At 42.2% G+C, this 21,484-nt stretch overlaps 1 long non-coding RNA gene and 1 other non-coding gene across 3 annotated transcripts; one reads left to right on the plus strand and one right to left on the minus strand.

Moving 5' to 3' along the window:
* Positions 1-34: 34 nt before the first annotated feature.
* Positions 35-9,293, plus strand: LOC136144845 (uncharacterized). 2 transcript variants are annotated; one of them, XR_010658649.1, is made up of 3 exons: positions 35-459; positions 2,209-2,493; positions 7,881-9,293. It is a non-coding gene; the product is annotated as an uncharacterized lncRNA (long non-coding RNA). The 2 variants fall into 2 exon arrangements; XR_010658650.1 differs by having other exon boundaries at positions 35-209.
* On the minus strand, positions 370-451 carry TRNAS-AGA (transfer RNA serine (anticodon AGA)). The gene has a single exon. It is a non-coding gene; the product is annotated as a tRNA-Ser (tRNA).
* Positions 9,294-21,484: the final 12,191 nt, after the last annotated feature.

The raw sequence follows: 21,484 nt of genomic DNA on the forward strand, positions 1-21,484 counted from the left end.
CGCATGCGCGCGCCATTTCCGACCCTCGCGAGGCTTGGTTGTTGATGAGCTCGCGCGAAAAGACGCGGTGGGGTCGCTAGGGCCCCGGGCGGCGTGGACGTTCCGGCGGCTGGGCGGGAGGTCGGCGTTGTCCGTTTCTGCGCTACTGGCTTTTCTGTTCCGGGTTGTCTGACGTGTTTTGTCCCGTCTTCCGCTCCTCCTGGACTCAGGTTGTAGCCACAATCGCCCGACTCCCTAGCTTTCTCAGCTCCTCCTCGTCTAGCCCCCTTGGGGTCCCAGTCGTATTCCAGCCGTTCGTATATTCTTTAAATGGTCAGCGGAGAAGCCTGCAAAAGAGAAACAAGCTGCTGTGTCAAAAGGTTGACTTGCCGTAGTCGGCAGGATTCGAACCTGCGCGGGGAGACCCCAATGGATTTCTAGTCCATCGCCTTAACCACTCGGCCACGACTACTGCTGGTGGTAATTTTGGCAGTGAGATCTATGTAGAGCCTGCACACAAGTGTCTACTCTAGTAACAGGTTTGCATCACGAGGAAAACACTACGGAGCTGTTCTGTCAGATTAAGCGCACATTTGAATGTTGTAGCTCTTAATAATTTTATCTTCTCAGAGGGGATCTTGAGAGTATCGCCAATCAGAAAAAAACTGAATTTTAGTAAAATCGCTAGTTAGTCAGAAAACAAGAGAGAGGGAAAAAAGGTTGGTGCTGCGGTAGACTGGCTTGCAGAGTTGTGCGTTTTCCCGGAGCTAACTGGGACTCTTAGGGCCCCGGATCAGCCTCCCGGCCTCCTTGCGTGATCAGCTCCACTCCCCCGCCGCCTTCTAAGCACAAACAGCTCCAGGACTCTTTTTCCCCACTACGCACTAAAATAGTGTTCCCCACTGATATAAATTGACTGTGCAGGGCTAGAATGTCCCACAGTGTCTTATAGACACTGCTCGGAAAAGTATGATGTGTAATACACGTGCAAGGTATTGTCTCTCCTGTAAATACTGTGTATGCACGCTGAAACCTGAACTTTTTAGTATTTCTGAAGGGGAATTGCAAAGAGGTTGGCAGCTTTGGAAACTCTGGAGATACTTTGATCGAAATGAATTAGTAGCTTCATTTACTTGGTTTTTTTGTTGTCTGTTCATAATATCTATTAAAGAACTCGCTGGAAAAGACACGGTGGGATTAGAGATATTAAAGATATTCTGAACAGACAACATATGATGGAGCAAATGTAGAGCCAACCTTTAAATATTCATGACTTTTGAGAGCCAGTTGTTAAATGCAACCACTATTAAAAAATTAAATTATGAAAAAAAACTAAATTATGTAAACTTAGTTAAATTAACTATATTGAAAAACAAAAGCAGTAGTCAAAATTCACCAAGGTCTGGTTATTACCCTACATTTTATTATATGTTTGAGATTATTTACATCTGTTGTATCTGAAATAGTATACAGTGGGCCATTGTTATGAATCTCTTCATAACTTCTCATTCAGTGATGTCACTTGGGTAGCTTGAAATTAGGCTTCCTGGGTGTATTTACACCAGGGAAATTGCAAATGGTACAAGATATTTTTCTCGCTAGAGCTGGTTGTCAGACACTTATCATCATGTCACATATTTACCACCAGGCAAATCTTGAATATTCCCAGCAAGGCAACATTCCCCTTACCTGTCAGGCTTCCCTGGTTGTTATTTTAACTATCAGTATCTTGTTGTATAGTATGACGTCCCACTCAGTATACTGATATTTTGTTTTGTTTTTCCCCAACTTGCCTTGCTGGGTGATTTCTACTCAGAACTGACCTCCAGCAGAAAGACAGGAATAAGCCACTTGATACTGAAATTACCCTTGCAATATGGTTCCTGGGGGAGTTACCATACAGTTTAATACACTTAAGTTAATAATTTGATTTTTCTTTAGAAAAGATGAAATCTGAGGTATACCATCAGTAGTTGAAAGACTTAGCATGTAGATTTGCATGAAGGACTATGAAAGATAAAAGATGAAGTGTTTCTAATTTTGTGTTTTGTTTATATGAATATTAGAAAAATGAAGCTTATTTCCTTCTTCCTCTACTCCACCCCCATTTTAGTGTGTAGATATCATGTGTAGATCATCCAGAGGTAGGTATTTTGAGAATTTCTCTTACAGCTCATCAACTCTTCTTTGGAACTTCTGACTTCAGTTGTGTTGTCTTTCTGGCTTTAGAGAAAGTCAAGTTCAATGTCTACAGTGAGAAATGCCATATACACATATGTGGATGTCTGTGTGATAAACTGGAAAATGAAAGCACACTATTAGAAATCTCTAGGAGTTCGCTGGTGGCCTAGTGGTTAACATTCCAGACTTCACTGTGGTGGCCCAAGTTCAAGCCCTGGTGGAGGAACTGAAATCCTGCAGCGTGGCCAAAAAAAAAAAAAGAAAAACTCCAGATGTCAGGAGCAATACCTGGTGCGCCGCAGTGGACTCAAGCAATGGAGTAGGCTGTACATGGTGAGTGTATACTTGGCTTTGGAAAACATATGCAAATCATATGAGAAAATAATTTAAAAAAACATATTTTTTCATTTTTTCCCCCAAAATAAAGAGTCTTATTTATTATCTCTATAATTGTTAATATGTGTCGACAGTGGTGTGAATACTTGTCCCCTAACTCTTTCCCAGCCTTGGAAAGCATGCCAAGTGTCAGATGTTTCATAAAGGAGTATAGCCAAGCGTCTTCAGACTATACAGTTATTAAACATGGAGAAAGGGGCGTGCTGTGTATTATTACATTTACTTAGCCTTCCAAGGAAGTATTTTAGGGAAAAGCTGTCCAAAATAAGAAAACAAAGCCCTGCTGACTTTGCCAAGTAACTGAAGACTGCTCGGAACCTGTGTTCTTGCTAGCACTGGTCCAAATGAGTTAGAGGTGGTAATACAACTGGTTTTGTGGTCACACACAGTCCAGGCCAACCTCTTCAAGGTGAAGAAAACACCTCTACAAGGTGTTTTATAGTCCTCCTGGCTGTTCACATCATGAATTGCAAGGCCTCTTTGAATTCCCATGTATTAGTAGGGATTCCCTGGTGGCTCAGGTGGCAAGAGTCTGCCTGCAATGCAGGAGACCCAGGTTCAATCCCTGGATTGGGAAGATGTCCTGGAGAAGGAAATGGCAACCCACTCCAGTATTCTTGCCTGGGAAATCCCATGGACAGAGGAACCTGGCAGGCTATAGTCCATTGGGTCCATGTATTAGCTTTTCTCCGCCTACACCAAAAATAGATACTCACTGCTGGGCAGTGACAGAGTCGTGGGTGTGAGGGGAGGCATCTTCGCAGAACAGTTGCCAGCCTTCCAGCTGCTAATGCTGGAGATGGAATAGCACTGGGGCAGCTCTGATTCTTTTAAGTGGTCCCTGAGTTAGGCCTCAGTGCTGCGTAGGTAAATTCAGTCCAGAACACGCAAAATCTTTATTGGAATTTGTATACTCGTCTCTCACAGCTGTGGAGAGTTTAGACTAATCACAGCTCTCTCTGGGATCCTATCATCTTTGTAATTTGAAAAAGGATCAGGAGCCTGCAGGCTTGGAACATGTTGAGAAAACTCTGGCTCTGAAATACATCATCACACGTGGGGGCCACCACTTGCGGCATCATCGCAGAGAGCTGAAGAATGCTGAAATCGAGTATTTCTCTGGCATGATTTCAAATGGCCTGAGAAATCCGAGAACTTGTTTTTTTTTTTAAACTGCAAAACAGATTCTTTCCTCCTCCATCAACCCTATTGCTGTCAAAGTGTCCCATGTTAGGTGCCAGAAATGAGCATAGCCTTTTAATGATAGCAATGCCAAGGTTAACACGGCTGCCGGCGCTCTCTCAAGAATCTGCTAGGGTGTGTTTTGATCCACAGACACGTTCCAAAGGTGTGCACCTCCTTAGTCTTTTGTCTCAGTACATTTCTCTTCAGCAGCCTGGACAAACCCTGTCACTTATTGTCAGAACTTCTCATGCTTTCCAGCCCCTCGAACACTATTTTTCATGGACCCCCATGAGTCCATATGGTAGGGCTAGACTCAAAGTTGGTATTTGGGAAGCAGCCTCTGACAGCAGAGAGACCTGATGAACTACAGTCATTTGTTCAAAAGGCCAGTATTCACAGATGTGCTCTAAGAGGGTAATACAATTTTTGATCCCACCCAAATGGATATTTTATCACCAATCCACATAGCAACCAACAAACAGATCAACCCGAAGAGTCATGTGCTAATTCCTGTGGCTCAAACCCATCAACCTCCTGAGGAGTCAGTAGTCCAGCCTTTGTTTGAGGCTTTGACATTAAACAATTTTTTTTTCACTTCTATAGTTGTGTGAGTCCAGCTCCCTCTTCCCTCCTCCTTGTTTCAAATCAATTTTTGCTTTATGATTTTCAACCTTCAGAAAGTTAAACCTGATTCAAGGAAAAGAAAAAAAGGATCAGTTGGGGAGCTATGTAGGGGAGTAAAAGTTTGAGCAAGGCATTATAATGAAGGCAAAGTGAGAACCCAATGGATGGAGGCTGTTAGAAATGTCCCATGGGCCAGGGCTTAGGGCTAGTGCCTAGTGCGCTTCCTGGTCCCCAGTTGGCCATAGTGCCTCTTAGGGAGGAACCCAGGATTTTAGGCTGACCAGTTTGCTCTATTTCCCCAGTCATACTTCCACATATCAACCAGTCTTTATAGCTTAAAGATTCTTACTGCTGCTGCTACTAAGTCACTTCAGTCGTGTCCGACTCTGTGCAACCCCATAGACGGCAGCCCACCAGGCTCCCCCGTCCCTGGGATTCTCAGGGCAAGAACACTGGAGTGGGTTGCCATTTCCTTCTCCAAGGCATGAAAGTGGAAAGTGAAAGTGAAGCCGTTCAGTTGTGTCTGACTCCTAGTGACCCCATGGACTGCAGCCTACCAGGCTCCTCCGTCCATGGGATTTTCCAAGCAAGAATACTGGAGTGGGATGCCATTGCTTCTCCGAAAAGCTTTCTGAAAATCCCGAAGCTCCCCCTACTTGAAGACCTCACAGAAGGCCCTAAGGATAAAGCCAACAAAAGTATCTCCCTTACAATGAATTGCCCAAGGAATATAAGGGGCCTGGAAAGGACTTTAGTGATTGTGTATAAAACTCATTTTACAGATGAAGCAGTTGAAGCCAGAGAGGTGAAATAATTTATAAATTCTTTGATAATTAAAGATATTTTCATTGCAACTGTTACATTATCGTATTTCATTATCATGATGGTTATTCTGGATAAGACTGTTTCTAGTGGTTATAAGATTAAAGATATGCATTTGATATTAGTTTTCACATTTTGGAATCCTTTCATGCCTGGATTGATGTGTCAATAAAACCTGTCCTATCCCCTCTAGTTCTTTGTCTTTGATTGTCTGTGTCATTTGAAGGTACCCACTGCAGGAGACCCAGGTTCGATCCCTGGGTCAGGAAGATCCCCTGGAGAAGGAAATGGCAATCCACCCTAGTATTCTTACCTGGATAATCCCATGGACAGAGGAGCCTGGCAGGCTATAGTCCACAGGGTCGCTAGAGTCGGACATGACTTAGTGACAAATACTGCTGCTCTATAGTTTTAGTGATTATGGCTGGTCCTCATGTTATGTGTGAGGACACACACCTGGGGGACAGGGGCTGGAACTGACGCATAGTTGTTTGTCCTGTGTTGCCTAGGTGGGGAAGAAGTGCCTTTTGAGAGCATCTAGATTGAAATCTTACGTGACTTTTAGGGAGTAGGAAATCCCCATAGTATGTTAACAGTAAGGCTGGTTCTATGACCGACTTGTGAATTAGAAGCCTCTAGAGATGGTAAGGTCTTCTTTTCCTTGATTCCTGCTAACACAGGTGCGGATTGGTCCGTTCAATCCCCAGAAGCACTTGGCTGAAGGAGAATGAATCTTCTGAGCCTGCAGGGAGGTCTTAGCTCCAAGAGAGGCTGTGAGGGCTACTGAGGAGGTCCAGAGCAGACCTCGCGCTTACCTCCACACCCCTGCACTGGCATGTGCCTGGCCCTTGAATGAAGGGACAGATTCCATCCATATAAGGAGCATTTTTTCTGGTTTTTCATTTTTTTCCCCTCTGAAATGGACATCATCTCAGACTGCATGCAGCCAGGTTCTACCAGATATTTATGACTGGCAGAACATCTCTCATTGCTCTGTCAGTTCCTATTGCCCTGCTTAGTACTGAAAAGTCCTACCTGCATGATGAACCCCACCCTGTCCTTGCCCTCCCCACCTAGTCCCTGAGTCACTCCAGGACTTACTCACTCTTCTCCATCATGGCTAGATTTGAAATTGGTCTGGGATAGCCTATGTCTAATGGGGCTTCCCAGCTGGCGCTGGTGGGAACCCCCCTGTCAATGCAGGAGATATAAGAGGCACCGGTTTGATCCCTGGGTTGTGAAGATCCCCTGGAGGAGGGCAGGGCAACCCACTTCAGTATTCTTTCCTGGAGAATCCCATGGACAGAGGAGCCTGTCGGGCTACAGTCCACAGGGTCACAAAGAGCAGGTTATGACTAAAGTGACTTGGCATGCCTGGCTGCCCCATGAACCAATGTGTGATGGGTTTCTATTTTACTTTTTTTAAAAATTTATTTAAAATTTTTCTGTATTTATTTTGGGCTGTGCTAGGTCCTCATTGCTGAGCATGGACTTCCTCTAGTTGTGGTGAGCAGGGGCTACTCTTTGTCGTGGTGCACGGGCTTCTCATTGTGGTAGCTTCTCTTGCTGCAGAGCACGACCTTTAGAGCATGGACTTCAGTAGCTGTGATGTATGGGCTTAATTGCCCTGCGGTATGTGGGATCTTCCCCGACCAAGGATCAAACCCATGTCCCCTGAATTGGCAGGCAGATTCTTACCCACTGGACCACCAAGGAAGTCCCTCTGTTCTACATTTAGATTGAGCTCCCATTTCTATTCTGAGGCTGAAGTTTTGTTCAAACCCCAAACCCTTGTCCAGGGCTGTAGTCGTTTCCTAGGGCTTCCAAAGATAAATCACGACAAACTTGGTGCCTTAAAACAACAGAAATTTATTCTCTCAGTACTGAAGGCCAGAAGTCTGAAATCAAGATGTGGGCAGGACCACACTCTTTCTGATGGTTCCATCTTCTGGTGGCTATTAGCATTCCTTGACGTGTAGACTCATCACTCTAGTCTCTGCCTCTGTCTTCACTTTGCCTTCCATGTGTCTATTTTATGAGGATCCATCTCATTGCCTTTAGGACTCACCCAAACTACCCAGGATAAGCTCTTCCTTTCGAGATTCTTAAGTTAATCATATCGGTAAAGTTCCCTTTTCAGATATTCCTGGGTAATTTGGGTGAGTGCTAAAGAGAATTAGACTCTAGGGATTTGACATGGATATCGTTTTTAGGGAGGAAGAAATCATTACTTTGTTTACAAAGGTTCTGATATCTCCGGGCCCATGTTGGCTTCTCTTCCTGGGAGATGAGCCCCTTGTCTTTCTTATTTCTGGCTAAGGTTAAGGTTCAACATAAATATGTTCATGTATACAGAGTGCAGTGTACACATCTCTCTGCTATTTATCTCTCTATTCATCCATCTAATCTCCCTCCTTACCTGTATGTTATCTATCTAAAATGAGACAAAAGTTTTATGAAATTATATTTTAATCGATGTGAGATGTATTCTGGTATTTCCTATTCTATTTGATTCCATTCCATTCTGTTCTATCCTTTTATTTGGAAAAAAGTGCTAGTCAAAACCTACTTCAATTGATTCCTAGTAAGTAGTGACCTGCAGTTTGCTGCATTCTGTTCTTAGAGCACTGCTCTGATTATATCCTGTTTCTTACTAACTCTCTTTAAACCTGTTTTTTTGTATTTATTTACAGCCGTGCTGGGCCTCCACTGCTGCAAGAGGGTCTCTCCAGTTGCTGAGAGCAGGGACTGCCTCGTGGGCTCTAGGACACACCGGCAGTGCAGGCCCAGCTGCCTTGCGGGATGAGGGATCTTCCTGGACCAGAGACTGAGCCGCAGTTCCCTGAGTTGGCAGGCAGATTCTTAACCACTGGACCACCAGGGATGCCCCTTTGAGTAACTGTCCGATGGTCTTACATTGCTTTCCATGTGAAGTCCGAGGTCCTCAGCCTGGAAGGCTCCTTGTTCCCCCTCAGGTCCATTATCCCTGGCAGGAGGCAGCAGACTGGGGCTTTGGACCTGAAGGCTTGGTCTGCGGCAGTTGGAAGGAGGTGCTGTGGCCTTAGACACGTTAACTTCATTTTTTTATGTCCCTGTACCCTCACTTGTAAAAGGGAATCACGGTGCCTTCCTTCCTGGGCTGCCGTGAGGGTCAGATGAGAGAACTCACAGCTGGTGCTCGGTGAACATTAGCGGTGAGGTTTTCTGCCCAGGGCATGCTCTGGTTCCCAACATACTCCACTTTGGGCTGTTTTCCAGATGAATTTGGTGCCCTCCTGTATCTGTCCATGTGTTCTTTCTGTTACCCCTCCTGCCCCAACTGCCTTTTTTGGGAGAAATCGTATCAGTCTTTCTTGACTCAGTCAGAATGTCACCATTTCAGTCTCCTCTGATCTATGAGTGAGACGTGCTCCACACCTCCCTGTGAGTCTGTAGCCTTATAACCGTGTTTTGGTACTTCTCGTGTGTCACAGTTCTCTCTAATGTCCTTTACAAGAATGGGAGAGCCTTTTCGGATGGGGAATGTGTTCACCCCATGTATACTTTCCCAGCATGCACCCCCTCAAAACACTTAGCACAAATAATGTAATATATTGAGTGATTTAGTGTGTAAAACGACCACTTGCTATAGGAAGCTGGGATAAGTATGACTCTTCAGTTTTCCAGTTAATATAGAATGTTTGATAACTGGGTATGTAACTGAGGATGTCTTGCCTATCTTATATTTTTAATTCCATCAGAAATAAAAAAAATAATCATTGGTTTATCTGAACTTTTCATATATACACACAACTTGTATATATGAAAATGACCAGCTTGTATATAAGTAATAAGTAATGATATAAGTAGTAATATATAAGTAGTAACACGTACAAGTAATAATGCTTGTATATAAATAAGTGACCAGCTTATAGCTGGTTTTATATCAATGATATCAAAGAAGTTATTGATCATTCCTAGGGTTATCTTATATGTATGTGTATGTGTGTGCTTTAATTCTTGTATCAGTGCATGGTAAAGGAAAATTAGTTAGCAAAATAAAAGAATGGTTTAGTTCTAGAAGAAATCTCAGCTTGACAGTATAGATTGAAGGTTGTGAGTACAGGCTCTGGACTTAAACTCTTGAGTTTAAACCCTGTTTATTATAAATAAAATTCATTCATTTACTGGTTCTGCTATTTAATCTGTTTAATCTCTCTATGTCTTTATGTCCTCATCTGTATAAATTGAGGCTAATAATAGTATCTACATTTTGGGGACTCTTATGAGGATTAAAATAGTTAATACATGTGAAGTACTTACATAGTAACTGGACAGCATCTACCAGTAGAACACTGCATACACTATGTTCCGCTTCTAGGTACATATCCAATAGATATGAGTACATATATTTACCAAGGGACATTTACTGGAATGTTCATAGCAGCATGGTTTATAATAGCCCCAACTAGAAGCTACCCAAATGCCCATCAATAGTACAATGGATAAATAAATTCCATTTTATGTATGTAATAGAATCATGTAACAACATGGATGAATCTCACAAATATAGTAAAAAGTGAAAATAACCAGATGTGAAAAGGAAAATACTGTATGATTCCATTAATGTAAAGATCAAAACCAGGCAAAACTAGAAAATAGGATAACGATTGCCCTAGCTGGGGAGAATGACTAGAAAGTAGCATGAGGAGAGTATCTGGGGGTGCTGGATATGCCGGCTTTTATGTTGTGGATACTGACTATGTGGATGTACTCAGTTTGTGAAAATTCACCAGACTGTGCACTTGTGATTTCTGTACTTTCCTGTATGTAAATTATTTTTAAAAAGTTTTTAAAAACAGTGTTGACCTGAAATGAATAGACTGCTAGATATTTTCCCAGCAAAGATGGGTTTATTCAGGAATGGCAGAGAGTTATAATTTTGTCACTGCAACCATGACAAGCCATGTGCAGATCTCTACATGACAAGAGAAGGAGAATGCTTTTATAGGGAGAAGGAAGTTGGGAGGGCTATTGTAAACAAAGTCCATGGCTTCTCATTGACTGAGTCTTGTCAGGAAAAAAGAAAAGTCATTTTTGTTCCTATTGAGCTCTGCTATCCTTGCAGGACCTGGGAGCTCCCTCTTCTGGCCTCCTTAATCTATTTAACTGAGGTTCCTGTTTATTAAGTTTTTATATTTTCCCCTTTTGATCAAGATCTTTCTCTGAAAGCACTCCTGATCAAGAGTCAAATTTTCAAGTTTTAGTGGCTTTTTGTCTCTCAGTGTTAAGAAAGATGTGTCAAGTTGGAGGGAATGTGAACAGATTGGAAACTTATTACGATCACATTAGGAGGGTGAATGCTCAGGCACTTTTTATCTAAAGTCCATATGTTATTAGGAGGAGCTTTCCAAGTGGCATTAGGGGCAAAGAACCCACCTGCCAATGACATGAGACATGGGTTCAATCCCTGGGTTGGGAAGATCCCCTGGTTGCATGGCAACCACTCCAGTATTCTTGCCTGGAGAAACCCATGGACAGAGGAGCCTGGGGAGCTACAGTCCATAGGGTTTTACAGAGTTGGACATGACTGAAGTGATTTAGCACACACAGAGGTGTGTTATCAAGATTATAGACATTAGAGATCATCTGAAATGTATCATCATCAAAGTTTGGCAACAAACTTGCCCTCTGAAAGTCTTGGGGAAGCTGTACCATCAGTTGTCTTCTGCTTCAATTCAAGAAAATCTTTACTTTCAGGTCATCAGATGATGTGCAGTTCCAGTCACAGTTCATTGCTTTCTTTATGTATTTCACGCGGATCCAAGAGTTTATTTCCTGGAATTTGGTGACATGTGGGTCACTTAGCAGTACCTGATAGGGGCCTTTCCAGCAAGATTGAAGAAAGTTCATCTGAAAGTATCTTTTCTAATACACAAAACCTCCAGGATGCAAGATGTGATGCTTAAGGTCTTTATCTCCTGACAACTTTTTAATAGAAGTAGTAAGGCCTTTGCAATATTAGACTATCTCTTATCAGTTGTGGGTTAAAAGAAGCAGGAGTCAGGTGCATTGGGTACCATGTGACTATCTCAGGAGAGACTTTATGAGTTCCAAAAGGTGTGAATCTGAGGTTTAGAAACATTAATGGTAATGTGATGAAGGACAGAAATGGTAAGGACCTAACAGAAGCAGAAGAGATTAAGAAGAGGTAGCAACTCTGTGACAACCTAGAGGGGTTGGATGGTGTGGGAGGTAGGAGGGAGTTTCTAGAAGGAGGTGACATATGTATACCTGTGGCTGGTTCATGTTGATGTGTAGCAGAAACCAACACAATATTGTAAAGCAATTATCCTTTAATTAGAAATAAATAAATTAAATAAAAAAAGAAGAAGAGGGAAGGATATACAGAAGAACTATACAAAAAAAAAAAAATCTTGGCAAACCAGATAACCATGATGGTGTGGTCACTCACCTAGAGCCAGACATCCTGGAGTGTGAAGTCAGGTGGGCCTTAGGAAGCATCACTATGAACAAAGCTAGTGGAGGTGATGGAATTCCAGCTGAGCTATTTCAAATCCTACAAGATAATGCTGTAAAAGTGCTGCACTCAATATGTCAGCAAATTTGGAAAACTCAGCAGTGGCCACAGGGCTGGAAAAGGTCGGTTTTTCCTCCAATCCCAAGGAAGTGGGGAGTGAAAGTCACTGAGTTGAGTCTGACTCTTTGTGACCCAAGCCAGAATACTGGAGTGGGTAGCCTTTCCCTTCTCCAGGGGATCTTCCCAACCCAAGAATCAAACCAGGGTTTCCTGCTTTGCAGGCAGATTCTTTACCAACTGAGCTATCAGGGAATTTTCAGAAAGGCGATGCCAAAGAATCCTCATACTACTGTACAATTGTGCTCATTTCACGTTAGCAAGATTACGCTCAAAATCCTTCAAGCTAGGTTTCAGCAGTACATGATCTGAGAACTTCCAGGTGTACAAGCTGAGTTTAGAAAAGGCAGAGGAACCAGACATCAAATTGCCAACATTCATTGGATCATAGAGAAAGCAAGGGAATTCAGAAATTATCTGCTTCATTGACTATGTGAAAGCCTTTGACTGTGTGGATCACAACAAACTGGAAAATTCTTAAAGAGATGGGAATACCAGATCACCTTACCTGCCTCCTGAGAAACCTGTGTGCAGATCAAGAAGCAGTAGTTAGAACTGAAGAGGTACCAACCGACCAATTCAAAATAGGGAAAGGAATATGACAAGGCTCTATATTGTCACCCTGCTATTTATTTGTTTAACTTTATTTATTATTATTATTATTTAACTTTATTTATTTAACTTCTATGCAGTGTACGTCATGCGAAATGCCAGGCTGGATAAATCACAAGCTGGAATCAAGATTACCAGGAGAAATACCAATAACCTCAGATATGTAGATGATACTACTCTAATGGCAGAAAGGGAAGATGAACTAACTAAAGAACCTTTTGATGAGGGTGAAAGAGGAGATTGAAAAAGCTGGCTTAAAACTTAGCATTTAAAAAACTAAGATCATGGCATCCAGTCCCATCACTTCATGGCAAATATTAATAGAAGGGGAAAAGTGGAAACAGTGACAGATTTTCTTTTCTTGGGCTCCAGGATCACTATGGACAGTGACTGCAGCCATGAAACTGAAATTTGCGTGCTCCTTGAAAGGAAAGCTACGACAAACCTAGACAGCATATTAAATAGGAGAGACATCATTTTGCCAACAAAATTCCGTCTAGTCAAATCTATGGTTTTTCTAGTAGTCATGTATGGATGTGAGAGTTTTTGGACCATAAAGAAGGGTAAGAGCTGAAAAATTGATACTTTCAAACTGTGGTGCTGGAGAAGACTCTTGAGAGTCCCTTGGACTATAAGGAGACTGAACAAGTCACTCCTAAAGGAAATCAGTCCTGAATATTCACTGGAAGGACTGATGTTGAAACTGAAACTCCAATACTTTGGCCACCTGATGTGAAGAACTGACTCACTGTAAAAGACCCTGTTGCTGGGAAAGATTGAAGGCAAAAGGAGAAGAGGGCTGTAAAGGATGAGATGGTTAGATAGCACCACAGACTTAATGGATATGAATTTGGGGAAACTCTGGGAGATAGTGAAGGACAGGGAAGCCTGGCGTGCTGCAGTCCATGGGGTCACAAAGAGTGAGACACGACGTAGTGACTGAACAACAACAACAACAATGGCAATGCTTTTGACCAAGGTATTTGGAGGGCCTTTACAAATTTTGCCAATTGAGTCTTTTTAAAAAATTTATTTATTGTGGCTGTGCTGGGTCTTTGCTGCTACTCTTTGTTGCAGTGCACAGGCTTCTCATTGTTCTCATTGTGGTGGCTTCTTTGGTTGTGGAGCACAGGCTCTAGGGCGCTTGGGCTTCAGCAGTTGTGGCACACAGGTTCAGTGGTTGGAGCTTGCGGACTCTAGAGGGTGCGAGCTTCAGTAGTTGTGGGTTAGTTGCTCTGTGGCACGTGGAATCTTCCTGGACTCAGGATCAAACCTGTGTATGCTCACTGGCAGGTGGACTCTTATCCTCAGTTACAGGGAAGTCCCCGACTGAGTCTTTTCTTTTTTCCAACTGAGTCTTAATAATGCCATTAGTATGTTTGAAAAACCTGAGGATTGGGAGTGATAAGGATAACAAAAGTGTTTTTGAACCAGAAAAAACAGTGCAGGCTCTTTGAAGTACATGGCCAGTAAAATGGATTCCTCAATCACTATGAAATTTTAGAGGAGTTCCCCAGGTAGGGGTAATCTTTTCCAAAGGACTTTAGCCACAGGAGAGGCAGTGGTCTGAAAGAAAAGGCTTTAGTCCAGTATGAAAACATACAGGCCTTGACTCAAATATATTTATATTCATCAGACAGACATCTGTGCACATCTCTGCCAATTGCACAGTTTTGTTCATTTTTATGGCTGAGTAATATTCCATTGTATTTCTGCACATCTTCTGTATCCATTCTTCTGTTGATGCGCATTTAGGTTGCTTCCGTATCATTGCTATTGTAAATAGTGCTGCAATGAACATTGGGGTACATGTGTATTTTTGAATTATGATTTTCTCTGGATATATGCCCAGGAGTGGGGTTGCAATGATATGGAAGCAACCTAAATGTAATTCTGTTTTTAGCTTTTTAGAGAACCTACATACTGTTATACATAGTGACTGTATCAATTTACATTCATACCAATAGTGTAAGAGGGTTCCCTTTTTTCCACACCCTCTCCAGCATTTATCACTTGTGAATTTTTTGATGATGGTCGTTCTGACCAGTGTGACATCATTGTAGTTTTGATTTGCTTTTGCCTAATAATTAGTGATGCTGAGCATCTTGTCACATGCCTCTTGGCCATCTACATGTCTTCTTTGGAGAAATGTCTAGTTAGGTCTTCTGCCCAGGTTTTGATTGAATTTCTTTTTTTTAATATTGAGTTCTATGAGTTATTTCTATATTTTGGAGATTAATTGCTTGTCATTAGACAGAGAAAGTTGTATGAAATTTATTTGCCAGACCTCGAGTGGGTGATCCATTAGGCTGTGTAAAAAGTGAGGGAGCAATATGAACAGGCTTTCCTGGTTTGTACTTCAGACAAGTGGAACAAGTAAGGCACTTTCTCGGTCCAACAAAAACCTGTGTTTTTAGGTGAGTACCCCAATGGCACCTCCTTCCTTTCCATATACAAAAAAGGAAAAAGGGCATTTGATAGTTGAGATACCCCAAAGCAGGTAAGTTCATCAAACTCTCCTTTAAGGCACTGAAAGCTATGTCTCTCCTTATTTCCATAAAATTAGGTCTGGATTGTTATTTTTCAGTAAAGTTCATGATGGTTTGGCTGTAAGAGAGAAATTTGATATCTAATTTCAGTAATAACCAACTAGTCCAAGACAACCATGAAGTTTTTTCTAAGTTGGCATTTAGTTTTGAATTTTGGGAAACTTAGGAATCCATTAAGTCTATCTGGCTCCAGGTATAACCCTTGTTCTAATATCAGATACCCTAAATATTGAATCTGGGTTTGGGCAGACTGCAATTTTTCCATGTTGACCTTATGTCCCTTTAAGGTGAAAAGCTTTCTCAAGTGGATGCCATTTTCCTGTAAGGAGGCTTAAGAAGGGGAGCAAAGAAGCAAATCATCCACATATTGAAACAAAAGAAGGAAGCTCTCAGGGACTTTATATCAACCAGATCAGCCTTCAGGATTTGCAAGAAATAAAGACTTTGTAAAAGCCTGAGGCATTACTGTCCAGGTGAATTCTCCTTCCCAAGTGAAGGCAAAAAGGTATTGGCTCACTTCATCAACTGAAATATCTTCCCTTGTAGCTCAGTCAGGAAAGAATCTGCCTGCAGTGCAGGAGACCAAGGTTTGATTCCTGGGTTGGGGAGATTCCCTGGAGAAGGAGATGGCAACCCACTCCAGTATTCTTGCTTGGAGAATCCCATGGAAAGAGGAGCCTGGCAGACTACAGTCCATGGGGTCACAAGAGTCAGACACAACTTAGTGACTAAACCATCAAAGAATGCACTGCATAAGTAACAGTAAAGAATTTGCCTCTGGTGGGAATGGGTGTTAGTAGTGAACGAGGGTTAGGAACAACAAGGTGTCCAGGGATAACAATGTTGTTTATTGCTTGGAGGTCCGAGACAAACCTCCCTTTGGCCCTTAGGTTTTCTCACCAGTAAAATGGGAGTGTTACAGGGACCAGTACAAGGGATAATGAAGTCTTGTGTCTTGTAATCTTCTAATATGGGTTTTATGCCTTGAAGATCTTTTTTACTTATAGTTGTTTAGTTGTTAGATCATGTCCTACTCTTTGTGACCCCATGGACTGTGGCCTGGCAGGCTCCTCTGTCCTTGGGATTTCCCAGACTAGAATACTGGAGTGGCTTGCCGTTTCCTTCTCCAGGGGATCTCCCCAACCCAAGGATCGAACTCACATCTCTTGTCTTCACAGGCAGATTCTTTACCACTGCTCCACCTGGAAAGAGTACTGGTTAATTCTAGAGAGATTTGAATCTTGGTGGGAGGTACACTGTGAATTTTGCCAGTGTCACTTAGAGATTTTGTCCATAAGGAAAGTGGTAACTGATTCAATGGGGACAGATGATCAGTGTTTCTGGAATCAGTTCTAATATCATCAGAGATTAAGGAAATAAAATGTCAAAGGGTCATTTAAGCGACCTAGTTGGTTACACTGATTACTGCTATGAAATCCTAGAATTACTTACCCTTTTGGGAGAGCTAAATTCCAGCATGATACCTCTCTGAGATGTCTTGATCTAATAAATGGATAGGAGAGGAGGAACTAAGGAGGAAAGGGTGTGTATCTCTCAAGGGCCTAGACAAAAGGAAATAGGTTCAAAGATAGGAACCTCCTGAGGTTCACTGGCGATTCCTGCTATTTGAACTGTTTTAATTCTCTGAGGCCAGGGCTGTTTAACAGTAGTGGCGTTGAGTACCAAGAATGTGGCTCCAGTGTCAGGACTGGAAGAGATGCACCCCCGTCTAGAGAAATGTTTCTCCAAGCTGACTAGAAGGGAGGGTTGGGAAGCTCCCCTGTAATTCCTTGGAGGCCTGACATTGAGAATTGAGAGGATATTGGAAAGGCTGGTTAAAGGGCTGAAAATGCCTAAAGTGCTTAAATGTGTAAAGATCTCTTTTCAATATCCTAGGTCTTTGCAATAAAAGCAGAAACTAGGAGGATTTGGTTTCATTTAGGAGCCTTCATCTGCTAAGGTGAAGATTAAGAATTTCAGCAATCTTCTTTTGAGATGACTCATTTAGGATTCGAGAGAGCTGGTTTACCAGATTAACTAAATCTGTGGTGGAGGTAGTTTCCTATTCCATCCTGGTCTTCTTTTTACCAGAAGGAAAAGGTCTCAGTTTGGTCCACTAATAAAAATAGAGCAAAAACTAGCCATGTGGACTCACCAGCTGAAGGGAAGACCAGAGTTTTCCTTAAAAATAAGCTGAAGTCAAGAGTAATAATTATGAACAGGTTCATCAGATTTCTGTGTGAAAGCCTGAATCTTATCCAATCAATAGGTTTTAAAAAAGCCCTAGGAATTGCTCAGTGAAGTCACTTAGCAATTGTGCACGCCTGACCATATAATAAACAGGCTGGTCTCCCAGTTGTAATTCTAGAGACCTTTTAGGATTTCCCCAATTAGTAGCTTCCATCCAATGTTGATTCTGGCCTTTACCAATGAGCATATGAACTAGGTGATAAAAGTCAGAGAAACCAGGATGCTAAGTTTGAGTGACTCTGCTGCATTTCTCAGCAAGTCTGTGAAGATCTTTGGTTACTTTGGGGAAGTCTGACTATGGCTTGCAGTTCAGCTTTGGTCCAGGGAGTATAAGAGATTAAAGGCTTAGCCTCTCGACCCCAGGAGGCTTAATTTCAAGGGGACAGTCTCCAATAGGTTCAGCAGAAAAGGGAGTGGGGAGAATTTCAGAGAAAGGGGGTTTGGTGAGAGAATTAATATGGCAGAATTGAAGTGGAAAAGAAGGTGCTGGCAGTGTATATGGGAAGAAGGAAGATGGCACCGGTGGCAGAGTCTGGATGTGAAGAGCAGAAGGATGGCAGACAAGGTGGCTCTGGAAGCAGAACCTGAGCCATCGGGAACCATTTTATTTCTCTTAAATCAATTGTTTGCCTCAGTTAATCTTAAAATTTCATTTTGCAGAGAGGCAATTTTTAGATTCCTGATTATGTTGGCAAACCTCAAAATAGCAACTGAAATAAGCATTCCACTCAGTTCCGGAAAATTTTGAGCTATTGTAGTCCAATTTGGTTTTAAGGAAATTAAATTTGAGGATTTCAAAAAGCTCCCCATGATGGCCTTTGATACTCTAGATTGCCTTTTGTCAGGTTGGCCCTTTGAGTTAGAAATGTGCAGGAGGAAAGGACATAAAATTGGCTGCATTTATTGTGTAGGGGGGCACCCTCAAAATATTTAGATAACTGGGATCCCATTTCTCAGAGGTTTTTCTCTAATGTTAAAGGACAGTTTTCAAATGGTTTAAATAGCTTACAGGTCAAGTCAAACAGCTTGCAAGTCTGAATATCAGCCAATTCAAAAGAAACAGCTTGGTCCTGGAGAAGTAGCCAGACCAGAGGCTTTTCTAGCCAGTTTCCAGAAGATAGCTCCTTCCTGAAGAATAGGCTGAAGGCTGAATGGCCACAGTTTCATCTGAAGCAGCTTTCTCCTGAGTTCAGTTCAGTTCAGTTCAGTCGCTCAGTCATGTCCGACTCTTTGCGACCCCATGAACCGCAGCACTCCAGGCTTCCCTGTCCATCACCAACTGCTGGAGTCTACCCAAACCCATGTCCATTGAGTTGGTGATGCCATCCAACCATCTCATCCTCTGTCATCCCCTTCTCCTCCTGCCCTCAATCTTTCCCAGCATCAGGGTCTTTTCAAATGAGTCAGCTCTTCACATCAGGTGGCCAAAGTATTGGAGTTTCAGCTTCAACATCAGTCCTTCCAATGAACACCCAGTACTGATTCGCTTTAGGATGGACTGGTTGGATCTCCTTGCAGTCCAAGGGACTCTCAAGAGTTTTCTCCAACACCACAGTTCAAAAGCATCAATTCTTCAGCACTCAGCTTTCTTTATAGTCCAACTCTCACATCCATACATGACTACTGTTAAAACTATAGCCTTGACTAGAGGGACCTTTGTGGACAAAGTAATGTCTCTGATTTTTAATATGCTGTCTAGGTTGGTCATAACTTTCCTTCTAAGGAGTAAGCGTCTTTAATTTCATGGCTACAATCACCATCTGCAGTGATTTTAGAGGCCCCCAAAATAAAGTCAGCCACTGTTTCTACTGTTTCCCCATCTATTTGCCATGAAGTGATGGGACTGTATATTGTCACTCTGCTTATGCCATGATCTTAGTTTTCTGAATGTTGAGCTTTAAGCCAACTTTTTCACTCTCCTCTTTCACTTTCATCAAGAAGCTCTTTAGTTCTTCTTCACTTTTGGCCATAAGGGTGATGTCATCTGCATATCTGAGTTTACTGATATTTCTCCTGGCAACCTTGATTCCAGCTTATGCTTCCTCCAGCTCAGCATTTCTTATGATGTAATAAGTAGGATGATAATATACAGCCTTGATGTACTCCCTTTCCTATTTGGAACCAGTCTGTTGTTCCATGTCCAGTTCTAACTGTTGCTTCCTGACCTGCATACAGGTTTCTCAAGAGGCAGGTCAGGCGGTCTGGTATTCCCATCTCCTTCAGAATTTTCCACAGTTTATTGTGATCCACACAGTCAAAGGCTTTGGCATAGTCAATAAAGCAGAAATAGATGTTTTTCTGAAACTTTTTCGCTTTTTTGATGATCCAGTGGATGTAGGCAATTTGATCTCTGGTTCCTCCTGCCTTTTCTAAAACTGGCTTGAACATCTGAAAGTTCACGGTTCACGTATTGCTGAAGCTTGGCTTGGAGAATTTTGAGCATTACTTTACTAGTGTGTGCAATGAGTGCATTTGTGCGGTAGTTTGTGCATTCTTTGGCATTGCCTTTCATTGGGATTGGAATGAAAACTGACACTTTCCAGTCCTGTGGCCACTGCTGAGTTTTCCAAATTTGCTGACATATTGAGTGCAGCACTTTCATGGCATCATCTTTTAGGATTTGAAATAGCTCAATCAAAAGTTTGACTTCAAGATCAAACCAAAGCACTAAATGAGTACTTGCATACAAAACAGGGCCTTAACCAGAAAGATGAAACTTTAAAATAGATCCCAAGTAAAACCTGGAAATCGTCAAATGGAAAAAGGGAATGCGTTTGCACTGAGGATCAAGGCATACTTTAAATTGCAGGGTTGGTGAGAAAAATAGTGACAATGGGTTCAATTTTGAGTATTACACCTGTTTGCTCACTAGACCCAGAGCTATCAGGGGTCTTCTCTGTTTCCCATGTGGGCCACTAAAATATTGATTTGAAATAGACTGCCAGATATTTCTCCAGAAAGGGGTTTTATTCAGGATCAGCAAAGAATTGCAATTTGGGTGATGATGATGAGCAACACGCAGGTCCCTGCACGGCAAGGCTAGGAGAACACTTTACGGAGGGAGAAGGAAGTTGGGAGGGCTGCAGAAAGTGAAGAGTCCTCGGCTTTTCATTGCCTGAGTCCTTGCCAGGAAAGCAGACGAGTTGTTCTTGCTCCTGTTGGGTTCTGCTCTGGTTGCTGGGTGTGGGAGCACTCGAGTCTGGTCTTTCAGCTCTGTTTAATTGAGGTTTCTGTTTATTAATTATTCACAGTACACAGTGAATAAAAAGTGCTTAATAAAGGTTAGTTATTATTATTAGTCAGAAAGAACAGGTTTTCAACACTGGCTCTGTGGTCATTGAAATTAGGGGTTTCTTAAACTCTCTACTTCTAAAATTATACACCAAGATAGTGATAATGATACTTGCCTTGAAGTGATATTAGATATTATTGAAAACTGCTGAAATGAGAGGTTTAAAATGTTGGCAGCCTCTTTAATATCCAGCAGCAGCCTTGGAGCAGATTTCTTATGGTAGTAGGAAAAATCACTTGAGTGTTTTGCTTAGTTATAAAAATGTAAGGCCAGTAGATATGTGTTATCCTTGGGATAATATTTTTAAGAGATTTTTGTTTACGATCTGAAAAAGGTAGCCCCCTCACCATAGTCCTTGGTATACAGAGGTAGTTTTGAGTAGGAGTTGTTAGTTTTTCCAAGTAGCCAAGGAATCCTCTGGAAGGAATGTGATAAAGTCCCTGGTTCTTCTCTTTTAAGGGTTAATGTCATTGGACATTGATGTACTGGGCTGATATTTGTTGGAAAGAAAGAACACCAAGGATCCTAAAGTGGAATTCATCATGGGCATGTCTAGTTTGGATTCAGGGTCAGGATTTCCTGGGGCCCTGGGACTAAGAGAAAGGGTGTTCTACAGCACTTGGGTGAGGCAGGCATTGTTTTATTCTTAGAGATGATGACTGAGAAGATGCATTTGACTTAAAATGATGAGTGGAGTGGAGGCTTGACTGTGGCCTGTATGAAAAAAACACATCTTCATGGCAGGGATAATCAGCCACTGGACTGGGTGTGACCAGGTCTGGTATGGACCTGGTCATACCTGGTAGCCTCCAAAGCAGTGGTACTGGTGAGCTAGTCAAACTTGCTAGTTATTTCTCTCACCTGGCATTCTCAGTTCTCTTCAGAACTGAGAAAGGGCCTAGGGATGAAAGAATGGAAAAGGCCTCAAGGAAGGAATTCCAGGTTTCCTGCTGGTAA

The sequence above is a fragment of the Muntiacus reevesi genome, chromosome 12 (genome assembly GCF_963930625.1).
Source record: "Muntiacus reevesi chromosome 12, mMunRee1.1, whole genome shotgun sequence".
Classification (NCBI taxonomy): Eukaryota; Metazoa; Chordata; class Mammalia; order Artiodactyla; family Cervidae; genus Muntiacus; species Muntiacus reevesi.